The sequence below is a fragment of the Poecile atricapillus genome, chromosome Z (genome assembly GCF_030490865.1).
Source record: "Poecile atricapillus isolate bPoeAtr1 chromosome Z, bPoeAtr1.hap1, whole genome shotgun sequence".
In the NCBI taxonomy this organism is placed as follows: domain Eukaryota; kingdom Metazoa; phylum Chordata; class Aves; order Passeriformes; family Paridae; genus Poecile; species Poecile atricapillus.
Window position 1 is genome coordinate 103,640,829 of NC_081289.1, and position 9,685 is coordinate 103,650,513.

General features: G+C 41.2%; 1 protein-coding gene across 1 annotated transcript in view; it reads right to left on the reverse strand.

Annotated features, from left to right (window-relative positions):
- SYK (spleen associated tyrosine kinase) overlaps positions 1–9,386 on the reverse strand; it is a 49,853-nt gene extending 40,467 nt beyond the window's left edge. Inside the window, exon 1 of the mRNA XM_058828280.1 lies at positions 9,246–9,386. The gene's annotated coding sequence lies outside the window, so the exon portion shown is untranslated. The remainder of the gene's footprint in view (positions 1–9,245) is intronic.
- Positions 9,387–9,685: the final 299 nt, after the last annotated feature.

Genomic DNA, 9,685 nt, shown 5'->3' on the forward strand with positions numbered 1-9,685 from the left:
CTCTTGCTAAACACACCTCTTGTCAAACCAAGAATTTCAGACCTCAAATAGGTGGCATTATTTGTATGGGGAAGCTTGCTCCCTTTTGGACAAAGTACTCGAATGTGATCAGTTCCTATTAAACCACCCTATAAATAATGGAACCACTGGGATGAGATACATCAGCAGGAAAACATTTAAGATACTGCAGGCAGACCCCTGCCTAATCTCCCATTTTCCTGCTGTGACAAGACGTGAACAAACTTCTCTGGGCACAGACAGATTTTCATTAAGACCAGCTGCAGCTCTGTAGAGACTGCAGAATAGTTACAGGTATAACTGCTTCTTTCCAAGGCTGGGGAGAAAAAAAAGGGGGGAGGGAGTGGTGGGAAGCAAGCCTGTGTTGAGATGCAGTTAGAAACGTCTTACTCAGGCATCTTAAACTGCCTCCCTTCAGGAACTACTGAGACATACATACATATATAAATACACACACGTACACATATATATGTATTGTTCCTTTATGGTTTTCTTTCAAACATATATTTCCTTTCCAGAACTACAGTAAAAAGTAAAATTCCTTTACATTCCATAGATCCCACTATGACTGCAAAGAGGGAGCTGTGACATGACCTTACAAAATCAGTGAAAATATGTGAAGAGCAAAACAAAAAAAAATTATCATATTTCTTGCAAGAAATCACTAAAATCACTAAAAAGAGATTGAACTGCTTAGTCAATGGCCTGCACATTTTCAGGTTCAAAGTTGCAGTGACATTAAATATGACAGCATAGCATGTTGCCAAGTGGAATATATTTTCATTTTTACAGAAGAGTTTTTACAGAAATAGCAATAAAAAAACTTAGAGACAAGATAGTGATAGCACAGTAAAACAAAGACACATCTATCACTAAATTTCCCCCCAGCCCCAAATTACTCCAAAATCTTCTTTTAAGGTTCACTATGGTCTATTGTTTTTCACAACTCAGAAAGAAGTTTCCAGACAAAGATCTATCAGACTGTTATCCCAAAAAACATTAATTTAAAACATTCTTATTTTTCCAGGAAGGCAAAACCTGGATTATCTGTCCAATTTCCAAACACATACAAAAAAGTGTCTTGGGTGGAGAGCTGATGGCACTCTGTATTTTCATTACCATGAAAACTGAGAAAGGCTGGCTTCATCCAGAAGGATCAGTGTGGATGGATCCACAATCCATAACTTTGTTTTTCCTTCCTTGTGACATTTTTAGCAAATTTGCTGGTATAAAAGACATCACATAACCAAAGCATCATGAATTCTAGAAGGAAGTTGCTACAATCAAACAGAAGTTGAGTGAAAAGCTTCATCCACTAAAAAAAACAACCCAGGAGAAATTAAACATTATTATAGTAGTCTCAAGTTTTATAGCCTTACAGGACTAAGACAAAATGCTACATTTCATTCAAAGTTTCAGGTAAAGACCACTGTGGTCATACTAGATGGCAGACCCAAAAGACAGGTTTATTTTACATTCCAGTGAGTGTCTTCATTTAACTTATTTAAAACCAATAATTGTTGCAGGCTGGCATTTCCAAAACGATTATGAAGGTATTAACTCCCCTTCTTTGTGCAGGTCTGTCTCTACTTAGTTCCAAGTCTAGAGGCTATAGATGATCTTAGTTTCTCAGTCGTGAATATTAGCCTTCACTTAGTGTTAAGCACGCAACAAGTCAACAGCACTTGGACCCCATCATATGTCATTCCTTATCTGACATTTACTGGTCTATCTTTAGAATTGCTGAAATCTTTGCTGAATAGATGCCTCAATGGCTGTCCCCATGAGTCAGAGTGGCAAAATTAGGCAGGTTCCTCTTTCAGACCAAGGTTATTTTGTCGTCTGAAACAGTCTGCATAAATATATCTAAAGTCTGCTTTATATATGAAGCACAGAAATTATTTCAGGAACAAAAATAACTTGTGTTTCATACTCCTGGAATAGGCAAGCTCTACAGAACTGGCCAAGCCTTCTCAGTGCCACTTCCTAGAATCTATAAAAACCACACCATGTTACCTTTTTTTTGGAAAAAGCTTCTGCTAGGAGCACAGACCAAGTAAATGTTCTCCTATACACACATTGTAAGCACCATGTCTTAATGATGAAGATAATTACACCCAGAAAGAATTGACACTCACACAGGTACGGAAAAAGAGCCAAATATTTCTGTTTTTTGAAAGGAAGATGTGAGACTAGCTCACACAGCCAGGCTGACAACATTAAGAATCAGTTTCTTAAAATCTATCTAATAATTAGAAATACAGAAACATGGCATTGTTTGGGTTAGAAGGCACCTTAAAGATCACTTAGATCCAACCCCCCAGTTATGGGAAGAAACACCTTTCACCAGACCAGGTTGCTCAGAGCCCCATACAATATAGCCTTGCACACTGCCAGGGATGGGACATCTACAACTTCTCTGGGCAACCAGTTCAAGTGCCTCAACACTCCCCCAGTAAAGCATTTTTAATTTAACAGCATTTTTGTTAGGAGAGGAATGCCTCTCTTAAAAAGTACTATCATCCAACAATTGCACCAGCTCTTCCTGACTAGGATTAATGAGGACACATAAAAGACAGACTGCATTGCAAAAGAGACTATCCATAACACAGTGCATCAGCCAATCAGCCATCTAGAAGACTAAGTCTGTATCTCTCCCCATATCAGCCTTTATCTTCAGGACAAACTGCATGGATAAAATATACTTCTCATTGATATAACTCATTTTAGTCAGCAAACAAACTGAAACCTAACCTCTCCTCTCACATAAAACATAGATTGTTCCAGAAATACTACACACAAAGAGATAGGTATTAGCCCTCTCCTCCCATCCTGCAAAGTAAGCCCATTTGTAACCCCTGGACCAACTAAATAGTCTTGACAAGGCAAATTTATCAGTCTGGGCAGAAAGAGGATGCACCTGGCCTCTGTTTGTTCTGGGCCAATAGGCAGTATTTCCCTATCTCTTGCATGACAAACTGCCAGGCTGGAAAAAACAGCTCTTCAACAGGCCTCTTTATTCATGGTGTGTTCTCCACACAGCATCAACAGCTACATCTCTAAATGGTCCATTGAGAATTGTCACTATGGATGGTTGCTATGTCAGGATAAAAGAAGACACCTCCATTTGGTGAAACTTGTCTCTTGAGAGTTGGAGGCAAGTGGATTTCACACTAGCAACATCCTGGCCTCAACACAAAGCTGCTTCCAAGCAAACACAGCTCTGCATCCTCTTCAGAAGGCATGTTCCAGTGGGTTTGAGTTTACTCATCCCATACTGGGGGGTTTCCCCTGCACTTCTGTGCACAGAAATACCTGCAGACCAGATCTTTGATGCATTTATTGGATGATGACTGTCACACAGTTGTTAAGGGCAGCTGAGGCAGCATGAGATTTCTTGCCAACTGTGCCTGGTAACTGAGGACGGAAAGTTTACTCAAAGCCTCCTTCAATGACCACCTCAACTCTGGAGTGTCAAAACTGTTCAGAGAAGTGCTCTACCACTTGATACTTATTTTAACTAAGTGATCATTTTCACTTCAGAGCAGCAAAATGCTCACTGATTCAAAAGACAGTTAATCCAGTTATCTGATTTGCAAAAATAATCTTAAACATCCTGGTTGCTTTACTAACTCCTGAGCAAAACACTGTGGAATTCATATGAATTCTATGAAATGCAGCAGTGACATTTATAATTTTATGCCAAAGTTGACAATATTAGTGCTGCTTCCTTTGCTAAACATTCCCCGTATTTCAGATACTGAGCAACTGGATTTAACAAAAACTGTCTCTGCCCATGGTAGTGCAATTGGAGACAATGATCTTTAAGGTTCCTTCCAACCCAAACCTTTCTGTGACTCTGTGATACCAAAGATTACCAACTTGACAAAATTTTAGGTTTGGAGTTTTTTGCATAGATTGACCTACTTGATTCAAGTTATCAAATTTCGTCTCTTTCCAGAGTAGGAACTTAACCATAAGAAACTCCTTATTACACACATACCAGCTTCATTTTCTATGTTCTCTCCATAAAAAAGAATGAAAATTTTTTTTCTTTCAGTTGATGCTTTTCTGTAATGCACTTTACAAGAATTTGAGGGGGAAAGGATTGTCTTTATAGCATATTTCTAAACTCAGTTTTTGAATCTAGATGAAGAAAATCAACTTTTCAGGCAGCCCTATCAAAAAATCAAGAAATCCATTTTGTAAAATTATTTTAAAGTGAGCCAATTTTGAAATTGATACTAGAACTTTTAAAAGCAGAACTACATACTCAGTGGTCGGCAGCAATACACATTTTAGCATTTAGATCTAGCATACCACACGTTCTCAGTCACACTGGCTTTAGCTAAGACACATACTGTCTCTATATGTTCTGGATTCTATTTCTTCTATAGGCTCTGGTCTTAGAAGTTTTGTGGTTTCCTCCTCTTTTTCGCCCCAGTCATTTACTTCACTATTTTATACAAACACAGGAGAAAAATAAGATAATGTCTCTGCAAGAGGGCAGGGATAGGCTGTGGCTCATGCATGAAATGGTGACACCCTACTCATTTCATTGAATCTGTTGTTTAAGATAAGGATTTGCGATATTAAAATATTTGAGCAATTGCCTGTTCTCTTGCTACATATCCTACTCTAACACTTCCTGAATGTGTTTTCTCTAGTTGCCTCCAATCGTGATTGTGTTTCCTGTCAATTTCAACTCCACCCATAGACTAGATATTGTCTCAGGAATTTACAGGGCTGGATTTACATACTACCATGCCAAAAGTCCTGCTTCTTTATCAAAGCTTTTAGCACCTCATATCTTACTTCTGCTCAGTGTCAGTACTGAAAAACTTCTATTTTTAAAGGAGGAAAAGTTGTTGGAAATTTTACTGGACATTTTGTCCACTCAAGACACCCAGAAATCCGTATCTGTTTGGAGGAATGCTATCACAAAGCAAATGAGGGCAAAACTGGAGAAATTACTAAGTAGTCCTAGCTGGTCAACCAACATATTCCAACCTCAGTTTACTACACACTGAGTGATAGTGAAACTGGACAAACTATCTGTAATCATACTCCTGTACACTGGTTATTTAGGTTCTAATACATGTAAATTTTTAATTATTTGCTTTGGTACCTGGTATAAAGGGAAGGCTTGCAGCATTTTACATACCATAGAATCATAGGGTGGCTTTTGTTGGAGGGACCTAAAGATCATCTAGACTCAATGCTCCTGTCATGGACAGAAACATCTTTCACTGGACCAGGTTTTCTCAGAGTCCCATACTGAGGGTCAGCCCCAGCCTGGCCTTGGACACTTACATATGGGTTGGGACATACACAACTTCCCTGGGTAAACTGTTCCAGTGCCTCACCACCCTCACAGTAAAGAATTTCTTCCTAATATGTCATCTAAACCAACTCAGTTTTAAGCCATTCTGCTTGTCCTGTGGCATTCATTGTCGTGTGGCATTTATTGTCCTGTCACTACATGCTCTTATAAAATATCTCTCTATCTTTCTTGTGGGTTTCCTTCAGGCTTCAATTGCAAGGCTGTAACCAGGTTATCCCGAATCCTTCTCTTTTCCAGGCTGAGCAATTCCAATTCTCTCAGCCTCACAGAAGAGGTGCTCTGTCAATCATCAATCTGTTGATAATCTTTGTGGCCTCCTCTGGACTCACTCCAACAGTTCCCTGTCCTGCCTGTGCTGGGACCCCAGAGCTGGATGCAGGGTTCCAGGTGGGATCTCACCAGAGCAGAACAGAGGGACAGAATCCCCTCCCTCCCCTGCTGCCCACGCTGCTTTGGATGCAGCCCAGGACACGTTTGGCTCTCTGGGCTGGGAGTGCCCATGGCTGGGTCATGTCCAGACTCTCACCCACCAGCAGCCCCAGGGCCTTCTCACAGGGCTGCTTTTGAACTGTTCATCCCCAGCCTGTGCTGACACTGGGGTTTGCCCTGACCCAGATGCAGCCTCTTGAATTTGGTCTTGTAAATCTCAAGTTCCCATGGCCCCACTTTTTGAGTTTATCCAGGTCCCTCTGGGTGGTATCCCAGCCTTCAGGTGTGTCAACTGCACATCTCAGCTTGGTGTTATCTAAAAATTTCTTGAGCATGCACTTGATCTTTTGTCTGTCATTAATGAAGATATTAAATAACACTAGTCCAAACATAGATATACTGAAGCCATTTCATAAAATTAGGATCCCTGTGAGTCTCAAAAGTATTTTTACCTTTGATTTCATTTTTAGAAGAGCCACTCTTAAAAAGTATCATTAATGATTGTACGTAAAGGCACAGGAAGTTATAACCTAATTTCAAATTTGGAATGCATACACAAACTACAAAATTGTACTTTATTTCTATGAGGTAAGCAATATTTCTGTGTCAAACACAATATTTATTTATTAATTATCATTTGCTACAGCACATACTATATTTTTTCTTTTTGTTTCAGAGGCATACAGGCTCCTTCACACTTCTTGCATTTGCAATGCTGATGTTTTCCAATAACCCCAACATACAACGAAGAAGTCAGTGGGAAATGTTTTCTTCTGTTTAACTGTATGCCTTCACATTACTCTGTGTCATGAAATTAAAAGGTAAACAATATTAGCTATGTACCCTTGCTGCTGGAACCTTAAAATAAAATGCAAATACTAAGCAAGAGGTTTATGATCAAAATTATTTTCCCATGCCTCAAATAAATATTAATAATTGTATACTGTACTATCCTATGCCGTACAAAAGATTAGGGAAGGATACTGCAAAGCCCAAGGTTTCTTTTTCTCATGAGAATGGTTGAAAGGTTTAAATCTAACTGCAGAAATTAATAATATTTTTCTGTAAAAGCAATACAGATATTAAAAAACGTTTTTTGTAAAGGCCTTTCTAGAAATGCCATCTGAGACATCTAGTGAGCTGCCCTCTCCTCCTCCACCTGCAAGTCCATCTTCAGCTCTGTAACAGAGTGACTTTGGGTGGGGTAGGTATCCTTGCCCTAGTGGAGCAACTCATTTAAGCACATGTTTACATTCAAGAAAAAAAGAAGTAATTTTTAGAAGCAGCTAGTGGTTTGTGTCAAGCACAACATAACAGATTAGAAGACTCATTTAGAATGATTTTTCTGTGACTATTACTCACATTCATAGATAACACTTGTATTCCTTGTAAATATGATATAAACCCGGACAAGTTCCCCTTTTCAGCTGTGCTATTCTGGAGCTAAACACATGCAGCTGAAGGCAGATTCTGGTACAGTCTGTGTGCACAACAGATCCTGGGCCCTGACCCAAAAGTGTACAAAGTTGGAAAAATTATAACACTACCTAGAGTTTTAAGTAGATTCAGATCCAAACAGAATTTCTTACACTCATAGTGTTCAAACCAGCAATGGCATTTGACTTATTGCTTTCTGCTAAATATTGGATCTTGGAAAAGGATTAGGAAGAAAAGAAGAAGTGTAACTTCAAATAAGGAGAAAATTAACATTGAGAGACCATAACTTCTGTACATCATGCCTTTCAGAAGTGATTTCTCCCATTTCCAATACTTCTGTCCTAACAGATCCAGAAGAAAAGATAGGAGACTAAAGAAATTACTCTAGATTTTTTCCTTTTTTTTTTTTTTTTTTGGCCATTGGTATCTTGAAAGGTGCTTACAACAAGCATGTAACTTCAGTCTTCTGTACTGTTATTTTGTGCTCAACATAAACTGCTAGCTAATTCTGAAAATAAATTTGGTTTTGTTTTTGTCTTCCTGTAACTTCGGATCTAATTCTGCTCTTGTATTAGAATTGCAACAATGTGCAAAAGGGAAAGCTGCACAGTTCACCCTTGCTTAGACAGAGTGCTAAAATTTTTTAACTGAACAAAAACCAGAACATATCACCTGTATTTCTCATGGTATTTTGTAGTGATTTCAAGAGATTGTGAAAAGCAAAAGAATGATATACTTTCATCTATTCCAGCCATTTTTTAAGAATCACAGCTTTCAAACTCTTAGTTAAAATATACATATCTATGACTATAATCTTTCTCCCTCACAAGATAACTGTGACAATACAAAGAATATTCAAACTTCCTTATTTATCTCTCAATGCTCGACAGAAAAAAAAAAAAGAAAAGTCACAGTTCCTCAAAGAGAACTGTCTCAGTCTACCCTGCTACTCTGTATGGCCTTCAAGCCTGTAAAATTACAGAGGTTTTCATGCTGAAACCACATGCATCTGTACCGGATGGCTGCATCCATGGATTACTCCATGGATTCAACCCAAGGACTCAGGAGATCTAATCTGGATAAAAGGAGCATGAAAGAAACCTAATGGAAAAAACCATTAAAAAAAATCCTATAAACTGTTAATGACCTAAAAATTAATAATTTCTATTTAAATTTACTTTAAATAATTGTTTTACAAAATATCATGTAACTTGGCCAGACTAGGACTCAACTTGCCACTCTTATAAGGGACAGTTTCATCTAACAATAGTCCAAATTTTGTCCAAAATAACATCAAACTAATCTAGACAGCTACAACATAAAGTGCGTGCAAAAAAATGACAACAAAGATAACTGCAGAAATAATGCTGGCGAACGCAAAATGAAGTGAAATTTCTCCGGCACAAGACTTGTAGAATCGACTTCTTTCAGCACTTCCAGCGATACAATAACCATAGTTGTTTTCTTGGAAACAAAATAGGGAAGTTTCGTAAGAAAACTCACATTTTAAAAGGTTTTTTTCAGGCACAAATCTTTCACAGGCACCATTCAGCCAGTAGCCCTACTTTTGTGTACACTTGGCTCTGTTTAAAACCTGCCACCACAGTAACGTCTCGAGACAAAGCAAAATCAATTTTCTTTTGCACCTAAGTTTTAGATTCAAACTTCTGAGACGCTGGGCTGGTGCTATTTATTTTTCGAAGCACTTCAGTACGGGAAGGTTTCAGGCTGGTGGTGCGTTTCCAGCCAGCCGCCCGCTCCCACCCCGACACGAGTGCCCCGCTCTGCCGCCGCTCCTTAGGACCCTCCTGTGTCCAAGCTCTTCACCCTCCTTCCCACCTGCTGCTGAGCGCCCCGGCTCTCCTTTCTGCCGGTGCCCACGACACCCCAGCCCCGCAGCGGGGGCAGCAGCGCCGCCCGCTCATGGCCCCGTCCGAGTCCCCGGCGGTGAAGGGGCGGTGGCACCGGGCCGGTCGCTCTCCGGCTCCCAGTGCTGGCGGCCGGGGCCGCTACTCACCGCTGCCTCAGGGGTACTGGGCTCCACGCCGCCGCCTCCTCCCGGCGGGCAGCCCTCGGGCGGGCGGCTCTGCCGTGCCGAGCCGTGCCGGAGTGCCGCCGGAGCGGGGCCGGACCCTCTCTGTCTCAGCGCCGCCGGATCCGCCGCTTCCTCGTTTTCGCTCGCAGCCGCGGTCACTTCCTCAGCGGTGTGGGCGAGCGCTCCCTCCTGTCCAGCGGGCGCGGCCGCCGTGTCTCCGGGCCCCTGTTTCTGGCGGTGGCCGGGCACCGCTGCAGCCCCCGGACCCGCCGGCGAGGGACTGTCCATCTCCTCCGGAGCCCGCTGCTCGGGACGCCGTGAGGTGGGCCCTCGGTGCGGCCTGACGCGGCCGTCCTTGGGACCCCAGGCTCGGGCTCCTTGTAGCGCCTCGCGGGCATCTGGCTTTGGAGGATGGACGTGTC